Source organism: Polistes dominula, unplaced genomic scaffold (genome assembly GCF_049000335.1).
Source record: "Polistes dominula isolate Pdom_NZ unplaced genomic scaffold, Pdom_raw_medaka contig_73, whole genome shotgun sequence".
NCBI lineage: Eukaryota > Metazoa > Arthropoda > Insecta > Hymenoptera > Vespidae > Polistes > Polistes dominula.
Window position 1 is genome coordinate 1,598,965 of NW_028300951.1, and position 16,197 is coordinate 1,615,161.

The 16,197-nt window shown below is 24.5% G+C and overlaps 1 protein-coding gene across 3 annotated transcripts in view; it reads left to right on the forward strand.

Annotated features, from left to right (window-relative positions):
- Positions 1–16,197, forward strand: part of LOC107070080 (PRL-1 phosphatase) — a 56,046-nt gene that overhangs the window by 26,095 nt on the left and 13,754 nt on the right. Inside the window, exon 1 of one of the 3 annotated variants that reach the window (XM_015327942.2) lies at positions 6,866–7,024. The exons of 1 other annotated variant lie outside the window; for it this stretch is intronic. The gene's annotated coding sequence lies outside the window, so the exon portion shown is untranslated. Of the gene's footprint in view, positions 1–6,865; positions 7,025–9,746; positions 9,895–16,197 lie in introns of those variants that run through there. One more of the 3 variants, XM_015327944.2, reaches the window with a different exon arrangement.

Sequence of the window (16,197 nt, forward strand, 5' to 3'; positions counted from 1 at the left end):
AAATAATGTATATATATATATATATTTTTTTTTTTACTACACACATAATAATTTATTTTTATTTTATTACACACATACACACGATGTAATCCTATCACCCATAAATAATAATAATAATAATAATTTGAGAATTATAAATATAATGAAATAATAATAATAAATATAAATTTTAAATAATAATAATATATAATATAATATAATATTTTTTATATATTATTGTAATAAAAATATTATATATTAATATAATAAAAATATAATAAATATATAAATTAAATAATAGTAAAAAATAATTTGAGAATTATTATTATTATTATTATTATTATTATTATTATTATTATTATAAATATATATTAAATTATAATAATAAATAATAATAAATATAATTATTATTATTATACTTTGAAATTTGATGAATGAACTAACGAGACGTGATAGGATTACATTGTGTGTGTATGTGTATTTAATAATAAAAAAAAGGAACAATTGTCAAAGTACAATAATTTATTAGAATTGTCTGTTTTTTTGTTCTTTTTATTTTTTTATTTTTTTTTTTTTTTTTCCAAAAAGATCCTACCAATCCTTGGAGAATTAATTTTGGATTTATGGGAACATCCGATTGCTATAAAATGTCTATTGAAATTTGAAACTGATTGTTATTGGGTGAATGACGATGAACATTAGTAGATAGTGAAAAAATTTAAAAAAAAAAAAAAAAAGAAGAAAAAAAAGAACAAGAAAAGGATAGATGAGGAAGAAGAAAAAATAAGAAAATAAAAAAGAAAATGAGATAGTAATGGTGTTCCCAGTTGCAACCAATAGAATTCTATTTTCTATTTTCTCACTGTGATTCAACCTTTTTTTTCTTCTTTCTTTCTTTTCTTTTCTTTCGTTTTGTTTTCTTCTATTTCTACTTTAACTTCTTCTACTTCTTCTACTTCAACTTTTGCTTGTGTCTTGTGCTTGTGTCTTGTGCCTTGTGCCTTGTGCCTTGTGCCTTGTGTCTTGTGCCTTGTGTCTTGTGCTTGTGCTTGTGCTTGTGCTTGTGCTTGTGCTTGTGCTTTTCTCTTTAAACGCATGTCCAGGAATACTTGTTGAACATCGTGTTTTCAGTTGAATACTCGAGAAGAAGAAGAAGAACCTTATGCGCTTGCTCTGATCTGTTCTTTTCTATTCTTTTCTATTCTTTTCTATTCTGTACTGTTCTGATTTTGCTTTGCTTTAAACTCACTGGTCTGTTTCGAAATTACTTTTTTTTTTTATCTTTTCTTTTTTTGTTTTTTTTTTGTGTTAACATTGTAGCTTCTTCTACGATTACGTCAATGATCGAAGATAGACACATACATACATACATACTTCTATCAAAGATTTGTATATATCACTGAAAATGCAAAATAACATTAAACAAAAATATATATAATTACAAGAAATTATTTTATATTTAAACCTTGATAAATTTTATATATATATATGTGTGTGTGTTACATTTTTTAAATAACAGTTTCAAAATAAATTTTTAAATTTACTTATTATTTATTATAATATTATTTACTTATTATTTATTATAACTTTTACTGATTATTTATTATATAATTAAAATTAAAATGTTATTTATTTTACTTATTTTATTATTTAAATTTACTATTTATATATATATATATTATTTAAAACTACTATTTATATAAAATATTATATATTATATATAGTATTTTATATTATATTTTATTATAGTATTTATATTATAGTAGTATATATTAAGTATTACTATTTCACGTAAGTAAATATATACATATAGGTTTATAAAGGATTTTGAGTTCTATTGAGAATGCAGTTGAGATCTCTTTAAATCCGTGAAAAGACGTGAAGAAGGACTGTGTGGGTGGTGGTGATGGTGGTAGTGGTGCAGGTGCAGGGAAAAGGTGCAACGGCAATGTGCAATGTCATTTGCAAACATTTTCGAGAAAGAATATATTAAGTATTATTATAAATACTTAATATATATATATTATTAAATATATATATATATATATATATATATATTTAAAAATAACTTTTTAAATTTACCTATATTCTTTCATTTAAGTTATATATTATTATCTAATTATTATTTATTATCTAATCTATTATTATTATCCTATAATATATATTATCATTGCATATTATGCATAGCAATTACATTTTTTTTTTTAGGATTGAATGTTTGACAATAAATAATTGAATTATTTTATTTGAAATAATATTTTTGATTAAAGTTACAATAAAACATTGAATGCAATTTATTTGTTTTAGTTTTAATTTTAATTAATTATTATTTATTAGCTCGAGACGTGTATAATTTACGCGAATGAATTTATTTCTTTTTTTTTTTTTTTCTTGTTTTTTCTTTTTGCAAATTAACATTTAACGATCGTCAAATTGATTCCCCCCTCCTCCTCCTCCTCCTCCTCCTCCTCCTCCTCTCAACCCGGAAGTTTAGTTTCTTCTTTCTGTCTTTGTCTCTCTGTCTCTTTCTTTTAAAAATTACTAGCCAGCTGTTGGTCGTAGACCAATATGGTTGACCCTGACCTTTTGGCAAGACACTCAACAACCGTTTTCCAGGAAAGTCCATAACTCACGTGTCCATGGGTTATTTTAACGATGCTCGAATTTAATTTCCCTTTTTTTTTTCTTTTTTCTTTTCTTTTTATTCCAATGAATTAAGTTGAAATTTTGTGGTCATAAACATGCACAAGTAATTTATAATAATAATATATATATATATATAAATGTATATATATGTGTGTGTGTCTTTCTTTTTCTTTTTTTTGCATCTTTCATTACTAAAAAAAAAAAAAAAAAAAAAAAAATGGTAGAAAAAGAAAATCAATTGTCCTAGAAACATCACTTAAAACCATTCCATGTTGAGAATACATTTCATCGTACCTGGGTAGCACGAAATAACGATTTACATTATTTTTTTTTATTATTATTTTTTTTTTCATAAAAATACTTTTAGTAGTTCCAAAAAAAAACCTGTATAATATATATACTGAGTAATTAAATAATTATTACTACTTATATATATATATTATTATTATAAATTACTTGTGCATGTTTATGACCACAAAATTTCTATATGTATATATATGTATATAGTAATATATATATATATATATATATTACTATACTTAAGTATATTTACGAATTTTATTCTGATTAAAAATAATATTTGGAAACGAAGTTTTTCCAATGTTATTTTACATATACTTTGTAAACTATTATACATGCATTTATGAGGAAAAAAAAATAACAACAAAAGAAAAACATTCTTTTTAAATAATAATAATAATACAAGAAAATATGTCTAACATATAACATTAGGAATAATAATTGTGATTAAAGTAACACATAAGGAAAGGAATGTGTTGATTGTAAAAATACCAAAGGAAAATTTCTCTTCAATTCAGCAGCAATAGAAATGAACTTTGCACGGATTTGTTGTAGATTATGCGAATGTAATCACCAAGAAAGAGAGACTACATAGAATAAGAGAGAGAGATAGAGAGAGAGAGAGAGAGAGAGAGAGAGAGAGAGAGAGAGTTTAAGTAGTAGAATGAGAACAAAATCTCTGATGAAATAACAAGAGATGAGATCTGACAAGATTAAATTCGCCATTAGTTTATTTTAAATCTCCACTCTTTTTATATCTTACAGTATTAACTCCGAATCAAATCCGATCGTTTTTACTAATCCGAAAACTAATTTTTACATTTTGTTTTTTTTTTTTCTTTCATTATTCATCTCATCGTTTAGTTTTAATCCTCTTGTTGTTCTTTGTGGAAATATCAAAAAACACAATTATATATGTGTTTGTGTGTATTGTGGTAAACGAAAATATAATATATATATATATAAAAGAGTCATGGTATACTAGTTCGTTGAATTCCTATTAATATAAATTATAATATTGTAAGATCAAAAATATAGGGTGTCATTTAAAAAAGCAAAGATTAGCCTTAAAAAAAACAACAAACATAAAAAAGAAAATTTATTTAAGCTTACTTTTTTTTTTATTGCAATTTATAGTCAATCAAAAACAGATCTAACTTTTGTTGAAACTATTTTTTTGTCAGATTATCGCAAGTACGTAAAAAAAAATTATTTAATGTGAATACCGTTATATGGGACACCCTGTATACTATTATAGTAATATTTTATTATACTATTTAATATTATTATTAATTAAATATTACTTAATATATATATATAATAGGGAACCCGACAGACGTCCTGTACACACGTCTTTAATTCGAAAATTTCAAACCTTTTTTTAAATAAGCTGTCACAATTTGGACCGTTTTGATTTACATGTACATTTATCACAATTCGACCAATCGATAACGTGTGAGTTTTCAACAAAAAATATTGACTAACTTCAACCTATAAAAATATCGACTAACTTCAACCTATAAACTTGTCGTATAACAATTTATAAATAAAACAATTTAAATTGGATCTAATTGTAAATCTAAACCATTCTCGAATCCACTTGAAGACACACACAAAATTTCATTAAAATCGGTCCAGCCGTTTAAGAGGAGTTTAGTGACACATACACACGCACAGAAGAATTATATAATTCTTATTCTATACATATATTATTTTTACAATACTTTGAAAACAAACTATCAAACCCTTCAGAAAATCATATTTAATAAGGGGAAAGGTTTAGAACATGGTACAGAGTTAACTTACAATTAATGCAAATCTCCTTGTAATGCATAAATCGATAAGAACGCGACTAGAAATTCGTGTGGTTTCGTAGAAGCTTAATATTCCAAATAGTCGAGGTGTACTATGTTATGTTCTCAGAAATGTCAAATTTGTCATAGATACATTGATACATTATTTGATCAATGTACCATTACATATGTACGTTTTTTATTTTCTATTTAGTTTTATGAATTAACTATGATCATATAAGAAAAAGAAAAAATGATACACCGTGTATATACTTTTGGTCCAGTGACATTAGTTTTGTTTCCTTCCCCCCAATGGTTTTAGATACAGTAAAAAGGTTCATACTATTCTTTAGTCAAATATCTTTTATTTGAGTCAATAGTTTTTTCAGATAAAAATACTTAATCATTTTTTTCTAAAAAAGAAACCCTTCTTTTAAAAAAAAGAAAATTGTAGACATTTGAAGAAAATTGATCGTTCGTGACCGTGTCGTATTAAAATGAACGATCTAAAGAAAGAATACAAATTCACACAAAAAAAAGGGACAAAGGATAAAAGGAAAAGTAAGGTAACACACAACACACACACACACACACACACAAAACAAAACCTTTTCTTTTTTCTAGAAAATACGACACAAACGTTTACAAGAGTCTCGTAAAATGTTTCGTATTATTATTACTACTACTATTTTACAAGTATACTTGTGGATTCGTAACTGAAAACGTGACTAATCTTCAAAGTACGCCGAGTTTCACGTTAAACACACACACACACATAAATACATACATACATAGATTATATATACATATACTCTTACGATATCGTTTCTTATACGAGTATACACACCCATCATCCACGTTTGTATTTCCGTGACTATAAATTTTCTCGATTTAACATCGTTGTTCATACGTTGATCTACAAAATGACCGAATCAAGGTACCTCTACCTTCCCCCCCCCTCCCCTCCCCCTTAACCAACCAGGTTGATCTATTAACCCTGACACTTTACTTTGAAACGCATTTTCCTTCAAACTTCTTCCTTGGCATTAAACTAAAACTAATTTAGTTTCGTCGTTTCGGTTTATTCTATTTAACGTAAAATGGGTAAACGACCTCGGGGGGGGGGGGAAATAGAAACGTTTAATTAACCGCAATTGACCCCTTCGGTTTGGCACAAAACCACCCGAAAATTATACAAGCATATATATATATATATATCATCACGCATTTACAAATGGAGGGAAATGAAAACATTTGAAATTGTTAATCAATTATTAATCATTGTGTTGTTTAACTTCTTTTTTGTTCTTCTTGTGGACACGTGTTTGATCAGTTGAAAATTCTTTTAACTTAAGAAATATACGACGTTTTTTCGTGTCACATTACATCGTACATTCAGTATAAGTCATATTCACATTTTAATAATATCCACTTTGAATCTTACAAGAATCGTTGACTCATCCATTAAGTGACGCAGTCACGACCAGTATCGTTTTACTTGAAACATTTACAAAAAAAAAAAAAAAAAACATCATCGTTATAAAACAACGATGTAATATTCTAAATAAAAGTAAATATTATGATAAAAATGTAATTAATGACATCATTAATATCAAATTTAAATCATATTTATATAGTTTTATAAAGTATGATATTGGAGGGGATGATGACATATGAGAAAAACTTGATAATGATAAAACATTTGTTCTAACTCGAGCATTGTTTGTATCCGTCAGTAGTTTAGCCGTGACGTCACTAGGAACGTAAGGAAACTCTCATTCCTATTGGTGGCCGAGTCTCCTAGCAGCTCGCGCGTCACGGTCGTTGAATGTAACTGCCTATAGATCGAGCGACGGTGCTAGTTTCCCCTAGGTGGTAGGGATCAGTCAGCCAGTGGTGGGGGAAATTTGGTTTTACTACGGGTGAACAGTGTGTGGCGGCGACAGGGTATATATATATATATATAGTAGGTAGATATGTATAAAATATATGTGTGTGTATCACACTCATATATATGTATGATACACAGTGTAGTTAAAAAGAGTGTTCTCTGAAAGAAGGAAAAGGGAAAGAAGTGGAAAAAAAGAGAGAGAGAGTGAGTGAGTGAGTTAGTGTGGGAGATAGAAAGAGAGAGGTAGGGGAGCGGGGAAGATAGGTGGAGTGGGGAGAGCTGTCTCGACACCGTTCTATTTTCGTCGGCGCGCCACTGCTGGCCCAGATTCAACGTGACCGTCAAGAGAGCGTGTTACCTTCTTCTTCTTCTTCTCACGTCGTCTCCTCGTTCTATGGGAAAAGAGTTTAAACAAGTGAGTGAAAGATACGAATATCTCTCGTATAAAAGAAAAAGAAAGAAAGAAAGAAAGAAAGAAAATTACAACATTTTACGACATTATTAAAGAAAATTATTTTATTTATTTTTTTCGTATACATCGTTAAAAAAAAAAAAAAAAAAAAAAAAAAAACAAATTCTGACCAATAATCAATCGTTATATTATCGCGGTATTATTTGTCCGTTTCACGGATTGGTGGTGTGTGTGTAAATCTCTTGTTCTTTTTGATTTCTTCATTTTTCGCGTCATCGTCCAATCGGAATCGTTCATTTTTATTCCCAACAGTTCTTTTCCGCGTTCCTCTTCATTTATTCCATGCGTTAAATATTTTTCATCAAATTCCTTTCTTTCTTTCTTTTTTTTTTATGTTAATCTTTGATCGTGTTCTAACATTGTCGATAGCCATCGATACTTCGGTTCGTTGGTTAGTTTTTTTTTCTAACGTTTGTCGTTTATTGGTGGTGGTTGTGGTAATAGTGGTGATGATGATGATGATGATGGTTTTTCTTTATTATTATTACTTCGGTGAATTGTTTTACAATACATATTTTTTTTTTATTATCGTTAATGAAATAAAAATCGTAAGTGACAAAATAATACCACAATACAATTTTGGAGGTTATTTGGAAGAGAACCATCATTAAAGTTTCTAGAATGTGACTTTTGAAATTATAATGTTGTTGTAAGTGATATTATCGAAAGAATTTCAATTATACGTTAATTCTTTTGCTTTCTTTTGCTTTCTTTTTTCTTGATTTGAGAAATTTAAAAAAAAAAAAAAAAAAAAAAATAGTGTGAGATAGAGTTACGAAGAATGAAAGGAAAAACAATGTTATAACATTTTTCAAGGAAAAGATAAGGAATAGCACATTCGTGTAAATATCCACGTGTGTTGTTATATTTCCGATATGTTTTTTCTTTCTTTTTCAATGCGTTCAAGTGAGTGCATCACGCGTGTGTAAATGTGTGTGTGTGTGTATATATTTGTGTTAGTTTCTTCCATACAGTTGTATTATCGTTCTAATATTATCGACAAAGAAAAAAGGTATCTTTATGAATCTCTGTGTGATGTTATTTTTTTTCTTAAAAAAGGGAAAACATTATTTACACTATCGTAGAAAAGAAAATAGAAAAATTATAGAAAAAAGAGAGAGAGAGAGAGAGAGAGAGAGAGAAACGATGAGACCTTAACCCCTCTCGGTTTTCAAACAAGTGCTACTTTGAGGTTAACTCATTTGCTTCATTCTTTCTCACTTTCGAAACAAACGTTGTTTCTTTTCTTTCCCCTCCCCTCCCTCCTCTCCCCTCCCACCCCCTCCTCTCACCACCATCCCCTTATTTCTAATCCCTAATGACACTTTTGTAATGAATTTCAAATTAAAATGAAATTATCTTTTATCTAATCTAAAGTATTGCTTTGGAAATCTCTCGTGTTATTTCGATATATCAACTAAGTAATTTAAAATCGATTATAAAAAAAAAAAAAAAAAAAAAAAAATGTTTCATTAAATAATTTGATAAATTTATGGACAAAATCATTAAGGATGGGATAGGAGTTGGGGAGGGGGGAAAGGATCAACGATTTTTCAGTATATAATAAAGAGTTTTCTAAGTGAAGGTTCAGTTATAGAAAGAAAAGTGAAGTGAAATAAGAATTCGTGACATTTGAATCTTCCTTTCGAATGTAGGCGCCATTCCGGTAGGAGTCTGAAGTTTGGAACGATTCTTTGCGCGCGCAATTCAATTTGTATGTATGATTAAAAATTATGATAAATATTAATTTTATTCTATAGAAAAATTATTCAATAGTTATTTGTTATATTATTATATTAATAATTGTTTATTATTATTATTATTATTATATTGAATAGAATTTAAATAAAAAAAAAAAAAGAATAAAAATTATTTAGCAAAGTAATATGAAAGTAAAAAATTTACAAAAGAAAAAAGCAAATTACTGAATATTAATTTTAACAAATGTTATACAGTATAGTTATAAGAAAAAAATTGTTATAATAATTTATATTAAATTCTAATAATAGTGAGATAATATATATATATATATATATATATATATATATATATATATATATATATATATATTACTATACATTATTATTATATTATATTGAATTTAATATAATATAACAATTATAAATTATTTTTAATTTATTAATATAAATTATATTAATTTGTATGAATTATAATTTATAAATTAAAAATAATTTATATATAGCAACGTAATTTGGAAAGAAAAAAATTTACCAAAAAAAAAAAAAAAAAAGAAACAAACAAACTATTTGACTTTAAATTGAACAAAACGTTATTACAAGTATAGTCATATTAACAACTTATTATATTTATTTATATTAAATTTTAACAATAATAATAATAATAATAGTTTGTATCAAATTGTAGAAATAATCGTTATTCTAAGAAAAATAAAAACAGAAATATAGAGGAAGTAGTGGGGATAAAGTAATATAATAAAGATTAGAACGAAATGCATTGGCATTCGTGGCGCCAGACTTATGTTAGTCACGTGGCACGTTTACGTTTCGATTCTCTCTCTCTCTCTCTCTCTCTCTCTCTCTCTCTCTCTCTCTCTATCTCTCTCTTTCTTTTTCTCTCTCTTTCTCAATGTCTGTATTTCATACTACGAGAGTGTCCATCGCGCAAGATCGTAAGAAGATCGAGAAAACGGGTGGGTGGGGTACCTTCTTTACTTCCTTCCTACTTTGACATTGGTGAGAACGCATTGGCACGCGGATATTATTCATCATTTTATTCTTCACTATAATCCTTCTATCAGTTCATACAACTGTGGCTGACATTATTTTACACGCGTATGTAAACATTTTTCACGCAATATTTTTTTTTTCTTTTTTTTTTTTTTTTTGGTTATTGTTTTTGTTTTTTGTATGTGTTGTTAAATCAAACATTTCTTTTTCCTCACATTTTATTTTTCGTTGAATTTTGAAAAGAAGAAAATAATAATATTATTATTGTTGTTATTCTGGTTACTTCATTGGAATTTTTGAAACGAATAAAAAAAGATATTATTATTATTATATATTTTTTTAATTAGATGATTATTGTCAATCATCTGAAAGAACTTGTCGTTGTTCTATCAATGAAAACTTGGAATAATCGGGATTTCTTGTTTTGTTATTTATTATTATTATTATTATTTTTATATTTGATTGTAGTTCAATTTCTTATGTAACATCTTAACGAACACTTTATAAGGAAATATAGTAAATTATAATAATAAGTACGTAGTCGTCGTTGTGTTGTATCGTACGTGTGGTGCACTTAGCATGAGTGACATTTCGATAAAAGAACGTCATCGTAAGTTTGACGTTACTTCTTGAATAACAAATAGTATTTTTCCGGTGTATATTCCTTTTTTTTTCTCTCTCTCTCAAGACTATTGGCTAAGATTATTTTTTCTTTTCTTTTCGTTTCTTTTTTATTTTTTTATTTTTTTTTTTACTTTTACTTCTTTTTTACATTTTGACATTTCGTTGTTTTGAACTTCATCGATCTTAATTTGATATCAAATGAAATCTAAGATTAAAATCATTATTATGATAAATTAAATATCACATTAGTGATATTATCTAAATTTGCAATCATTTTTATTAGATATTATTGTTTTTTTATTTTGTTGTTATTGTTATTGTTGTTCTATTTTCTGTCGGGGTGTTCTGTTTTTGTTTGTACAATATGGAAAGATTGATTAAATTCAATTTTTGTTTTTTAATAAAACAAATGGTATACATCAATACCATGAGTGAATATACATATACGTATATGTATATATATATATATGTATATATACTTGAAGGATAATGTTTTATTGGTGACACCTACTCGGCCAATATAAATGTTTATCTGATTCTGTTTTCATAACATCAAACAGATTAACCAGTGTGGTCGTTCTTATCGAATTACAAACTATGACGTCGAACATGGTCACAAGGATATATTTATTTCCATTTAAAAAACATTTTCTAATTGATATATATATATATATATATATTAAATAAAAATTACATTATACAAATTATCAATTTTTAATTTACATTTACATTATATTAATATGTATATCATTTATATTTATATATAAATTATAGTAATTTATTATTTATTAAATTATAACATATATATATTATATTATTAATTATATAATTATATTATTAATATATTATTAATAAATATAATAAAAATTAATATATATATATATACTTTATTTCACTTTGAGATTTATTTTGTATTTTATTTTGTATATTTTGAATTTTATTTTATTTTATTTTATTTTATATTATTTTATTTTATTTTATTTTATTTTTTATATTTTGAATTTTATTTTATTTTATTTTTTATATTTTGAATTTTATTTTATTTTATTGTATTTTATTTTATTTTATTGTATTTTATTTTATTTTTTATATATTGTATTTTATTTTATTTAATTTTTATATTTTGAATTTTATTTTATTTTATTGTATTTTATTTTATTTAATTTTTATATTTTGAATTTAATTTTATTTTATTGTATTTTATTTTATTTTTTGTCTATTGAAATTTATTTTATTTTATTTTATTTTTTGTATATTGAATTTAATTTTATTTTATTGTTTGTCTATTGAAATTTATTTTATTTTATTTTACTTTTTGTATATTGAATTTTATTTTATTTTATTTTTTTTTTTTATTTTTTTTTTAAGGAAGAAAGGAAGAAACTTATAATTTATTATTATGGAAAACCTTAAAAACATTCAAAACTGATATACTTGAGTCTAATAGCAAAGAATAAACTAGAAACACGCTAGCAACTCGTTAAGATGCTTATATAATATTATTCAGAGACTATTATCGCGTTATGTGAAGAGAACTTGGAAGGATTTTTTTTTTTTATTAATAGAAACTGAATTTATATATATAGGAACATCACATTCTCCTCCTCCTCCTCCTCCTCCACCTCCACCTTCCTCCTGACTATGTTTAATGTTTTTTAGTTTATTTTTTTCTTTTCAAATAAAATCACAAAAGAAATTATTATTATTATTATTATTATTCTAAAATGTCTTTTTCAATCGTCCAATATTTTTTATTCATTAAATTATTTTTTTATACAATCTATTACAGATTAGAGGAGAAAAATTTGTTTTAAAGAAACAAAACAAAAAAATAAAAATAAAAAAGAATAAAATTATATTTAATTATCAAAAATTATACTAATTTATCAACAATATTTGCAATAATTTATACAGTAATAATTTATACTCTTAACAACTCATTAATTTCGATACATCTCATGTTTTTATGTGAATATTGTTAAACGTTCGTTGACTTGTTTTTTTTTGTAATTTTTTTTTTGTAATGTGTGTACCTAATCAATTAATTCATTAGTGTTCATTTTTTTTTCTTTTTTTTTTTTTTTTTTTTTTTGATCATTAGATCTGAATTACGTCAAGAATAATAATCGAGACAATCAAAAAATTGTATCTGTGGTAAAAATCACGTATATGTAATTTTGAAACGTACGTAATATGTACGTGTGTAATCTCATTTATTAAAAGATACTTTGCTATCGATCAAGTCGCATGATTTTCTTCTACGACGTAAGAGAAAATACAAGTCACCTGGTTTGTTTGCTCTTTTTATAAAGAGAGATGATGCCTGCCTCTTTTTTTTATTTTTAATACTTAGCGCAACAGTTTGTTTTGTAGCTACAACGAAACAATAGTAGTAGTTCACTTGCGAATATTTGACTCTTGTTAGAATCATCGAACACATTTATCTATATATATATTTTATTTATATTTTTAGATCTTTATATTGCAGTTTATGTAGTTATTCATGTAGTATTTCATTTCACCTTGAGATTTATTTTATATTTATTTTATATTTTTTTTTTTTTTTTTTACCTTCAATTTGCGTAATGAAATAGAAAATGCAATGTGCAATATTTCGTATGCAACTCGTATGATCTTTAATAAAATAAAATAAAAATATATAGGTATGAAATTATCATAAAACGCGTTTCATATATTTGTTTGAACAAAGAAGAAGAAGAAGAAGAAGAAGAAGAAGAAGAAGAAGAAGAAGAAGAAGAAGAAGAAGAAATAAAAAAATAAAAAAAAATAAAAATGAATATTACAATTGAATTCTTTTTTTCTCTTGAGTCTCATAAATGACATATTCCAAGTTCGAAATAAAATAAATAAAAATACTATGCTTATCGCATAATTAGATGATCCACGTGATCAAAACAAATAACATAGGCAATATGGTATATTAGCACTTTAATGTTAAACGAAAAAATAAATGCACTTGCAACTATGGTAGTTATTATACATATAATTATATCGATATATATATATATATATATATAACATTTGAGAACAACGTATGTATATAATAATTTAAACAAAATAATCTATATAGTATTTTTTATTAAATGTAAATATTTAATATATATTATTATAATATATTATAATTTTTATTAAATATAAATATATATATTTGTAATATTTTTTAATATATATTTATATTTAATATATGTTATAATTTTTATTAAATATAAATATATATATAATTGTAATATTCATTAATATATATTTATATTTAATACATGTTATAATTTTTATTAAATATATAAATATATATATATAATTGTAATATTTTTTAATATATATTTATATTTAATATATGTTATATATTTTTATTAAATAATATATTTACTATATTTTTTTTTTATTTCTTTTTTTTCAATTTTATATTAAAAAAAAATAATAATTAATATATTTATTAAATATTTATTTTATATATATATATATATATCGGATTTTTTTGTATGGGTATATATATATATATCGGGTATTTTTTATGGGTGGGGAGGGAATGGGATGGGGTTATACATCGTATCTTTTTAATCCTTTAGTTCGAGACAAGTTATGTCAGAAGAGAAATCCATTCGCGACACCAAGGTCTCGTTCATTAGACACCCAAGTCGAACACCTTGAACGAATGCACCTGCGAGTAATGCTGAAACACGTATGAAAGCGAGTAAAGTGAGGAGAAGAAGAAGAAGAAGAAGAAGAAGATAAGAAAGAAAAAGAAAAAGAAGAAAAAAAATAAAAAAGAGATGAAACATAGAGGTGGAAGAAGAGAGTAGGAGGAAGGGGTGGATAGGGGGGGAATAAAGGGGGAGACGTATTATATGAACATATCTCAAGATATGATCGACCTTGTCGTTAGTAGTATGCTTAACGAACAGTATACCCTCTCGAACTTTGTTAAACTACGGGGTGCAGGGGTAAGGGTAGGGATTAAGGTTTGTGGAAGGGGTAAAGATTCGAGGGAAGGGGTAAGGACTCGAGGGAAGGGGTAAGGATTCGAGGGAAGGGGAAGTCTTAGTCTGATGATCATGCTGTTTTTTTTTTTTATATTTATATTTATAGGGGTCCTTTTTGATATCTAATTATTTTATTTCGTTGTTATTTAATTCAAACGTTGTTAATTTAATTCAAACGTGTTATTGTGTTTGTCGAAATATTCTTTTTCTTTTTTTTTTGTTATAGTAATTATAATTAAAAATATTATATGTGTCCATAATTATGAAAGTGATCTAATCTAAGTGAAAATTAATTTGAAAAAAATGAGTTTATCAGTAATTACACACTACAACATTATTATAAACTAAAATAAATTCAATGTAATTTGAAAATTATATTTTGAAAAAAAAAATGAATCGTTAGATAATTGTTTGTTTGTTTGTTTTTTTTTTTTTTGCCAGAAATTTAATAGGTGGAACAAAAAAAAATATATTGTCATTCTTATTTTAATTATTTTTATTTATGATATAATTTTATATATATATATAATATATTTATAATCACAGGTGTGATTCTTTTAATTATTTTCCTATTTTTGGTTGTTTTTTTTTTTTTTTTTTTAATTTTAAAATTGTGTAGTATTTTATATCTGATTAAATAAATTACAAAATTTTGTTGAAACCTAAAAAAGAAATTCTGAAAAAATGAACAATTCGCTTGATTAATACTTTAAATAATAATCAGTCGTTTCACGAATTATCAATAATTATAAATACATAGTAGGAAAAAGAAGAGAAAACAAATTATAAATGATGCAAAATAATGAATATGAATGTTTATACGTATATTTTCCTCGTGATAATTTTCTGTACAATATAATTACGATTAAATTGCATTTTAAAGTTGCTATCAATATTCGTTAATTTACTTTTTGTATCTTTTCTTATTATTTCTTTTTTCTTTTCTTTTCTTTTGTTGGATATTACTATTATTATTATTATTATAATTATTTTGTAACAATTTTCCTAATTGTCAGTTTTGCGTGAAGTTTATTTGAAACGTGTTACGTTTACACGTAACACGAGCTCAAATATTTAGCAACTAGTCTTTGAGTTACGTGTTTAAGTTCGTGTTACTTTAGAGTTATATACGATGTTAAATTACGCACACTTTTCTCGTACCTTTCCGATAGCGAATAATGAAAAAAAAAAAAAAAAAAAATAAAGAGAAGAAAAAAAAATTTACGAAATATGATATGATATTACAAAATTAGATGAATATATTACAACATATACAAGATATTTCACAAATTACTTTACCGAGAAAAGTAATATTGATTTTATTAACAAAATTATAATTTTTTTTTTCTTCTTCATCTCGTCACGTTTTTTTTTTTTAATCGACAGTTCGACAGTTTTTTAATTTTACTATATTTAAACAAAAAATATATATATATGTATAAACCACTTCAAAATTTCAAAATGTTGCAAACAAAACTTCAACATTTTCAGTTCACGATAAAACTAACTTTTTTATAAATATTTTACATAGATAAAGTTAATATTATTATTATTATTATTATTAATATTAATATAATTATATTTTTTATATAAATAAATAAATTAATATATATAAATACCACTTCAAATAACTGGATTTTCAATTTGGTAAAACCACTTTTTTTGTTGTTAATATTTTATATATATAAAATTAATTTAATTTATATTTAATAATTTAATTAATATTATAAATTAATAAAATTAATATTATTATTAATATTAATATAATTATTTATTTAATAAA